The sequence below is a fragment of the Protobothrops mucrosquamatus genome, unplaced genomic scaffold, assembly GCF_001527695.2.
Source record: "Protobothrops mucrosquamatus isolate PMUCROS unplaced genomic scaffold, P.Mucros_1.0 scaffold5558, whole genome shotgun sequence".
NCBI classification, from domain to species: domain Eukaryota; kingdom Metazoa; phylum Chordata; class Lepidosauria; order Squamata; family Viperidae; genus Protobothrops; species Protobothrops mucrosquamatus.
In genome coordinates, this window is record NW_015391413.1 from 32,201 (window position 1) to 34,500 (window position 2,300).

Consider the following 2,300-nt stretch of genomic DNA (forward strand, 5'->3'; position numbering starts at 1 on the left):
CACGTTTGAAGACCCCCTGCTCTAACTAATCAATTACAACTATATGTTCTGGCCCATTGTGCACTTCCAACTACTAAATTCAATATCCTAACACATGTCCTTAATTACCTTCTGAAGCCGAGAAACGTGGAAAAATATTTTAAAAAATGGAAGGAGGAACCATTAATGAGGAAATTAATTAATTGCTCTCTTGGCCATTTGGGATGGATGCAATTTGGTATCTGAAAACTTGGACAAACTTGAAGCTGGGCTGGTGGCGTCCACCACAAATGGCAATGTTGTTGAAAAGCTGACATGCCTCTGACAATATCATTTACGGAAACACCACCATCACAACTTTGTATCTTGGAAGTTTATCCCAAGTGTGGTAGCTGCAGAATTTGTGTGATGATGTCATTGTGTGCCTTTCATAGCTTACAACCAAGGACGGTCCATGAGCAAAGCTCTTAAAGTCCCATAGATTTTCCCTTCATTGTTTTAAATATAGGTAGTTCTCGATTTACAATCATGTATTTACTGACCATTCAAAGTTACAATGGCACCAAAAAAGTGACATGACTGCTTTTCACACCTATATGACTGTTGCAGAATCCCCTTGGTCACGTGATCAAAATTCAGACACTTGGCAACTGACTCATATTTATGACGGTCGCAGCGTCCCAGGGTCACGTGATCATCTTTTGTGACTTTCGGACAAGCAAAGTCAATGGGGAAGCCAAATTCTCTTAACAATCGTGTTACTAGCTAAACAACTGCAGTGATTCACTTAACAACTATGACAAATTCCTTGTGTGTCCAATCAGACTTGGCCAATAAAGAATATTCTATTCTATTCTATTCTATTCTATTCTATTCTATTCTATTCTATTCTAAATAAGGTTGTAAATTGCACAAAAACTCACAACATCTCACTTTGTAAAGGAAATTTTTAGCTCAATTATGATCGTAAGTGAAGGACTACTTGTACCAACTCAGATCTTGTTTTTTGCTATGCCTTCTCCAGCATTTAGCTTTTTTTGCTTAACAAACAAGGAAATGGAGAATCACACTCCGCTTGCATCAATTAGAATTAACTTTTAAAGCCCCTCCATTTAAATCTGTCATTACGTTACAAATTACCTCAGCATCTCGGCTTAACAAGAATCTAAAATACCACTGAATGAAAATGAGGAGTTTTATCATGCATTTGATTTAAACGCGGGGCCCGCTGTTGATAGTCAGGGTGTGTTTGCTGAGAATGTCAATTTGGAATCAGGACTGGTAATTGAAAAGATTGTGAGGACAGAAACTTGCTGGCCAGACTAATTAAGGAATAATTAATAATGATAATGAACACCACATTTGGGTCAAAAGAGGCCGAGATAGAAGTGGGCTAGAGGCATGAAACTTCTGAACCGTGGAAGTGGATAAACAAGCCAAAATATCTATTCCTATCCATTTGCTTTATTGGGGGCATATATTGCTTTCATGGCTGTTTTATTTTGGGTCAATCACTAGGAGGTTGTGAGTTCTAGTCCCGTTCTTAGCCATGAAAGCCAGCTTTGCAAATTAGGGCTAGTCCCGGGGTAGGCAACCTTGGCTCTTTTATGACTGGTGGACTTCAACTCCCAGAATTCCTGAGCCAGCCATGCTGAGGGGAAAGGGAGAGGTTTCCAAGCTGAGCCATGCTGACTCAGGAATTCTGGGAGTTGAAGTCCACAAGTCATAAAAGAGCCAAGGTTGCCTACCTCTGGCCTAGGCCTAGGCCGCTTTATGACTCGTGGACTTCAACTCCCAGAATTCCTGAGCCAGCCATGCTGAGGGGAAAGGGAGAGGTTTCCAAGCTGAGCCATGCTGACTCAGGAATTCTGGGAGTTGAAGTCCACAAGTCATAAAAGAGCCAAGGTTGCCTACTCCTGGTGTAGTGGCTAAGGTACCAGTCTAGAAAGCTGGAGACAGTGAGTTCTATTCCCGCCTTAGCCATGAAAATGGTTCCTGTGGCCTGCAATATTTTGTGGAAATCCATTCATACTCTTTCACCATTTGAAGGGTGTTCATCCGAAAGTGCATAGCTAAATGTCTATGGAGGTTCTCCGTCATCCAGGTAGGGTTGTCCCAAAGGTGCTTTTTTCCAGGAGGCAATATAAATCCTTCCATTCCCCACCATCTAGTCAGAGCTGAAGAAGCTTCTTGGATGAGAAGCGAAACGTCTTCAAAAGAAACACAAGAAAGTCCAGTTGCCTCCTGAAAAAAAAACACCTTTGCGAGCATATCTAGTTCTTGTACCACCAATAATAATAACTGATTACAGGTAGTTCTTA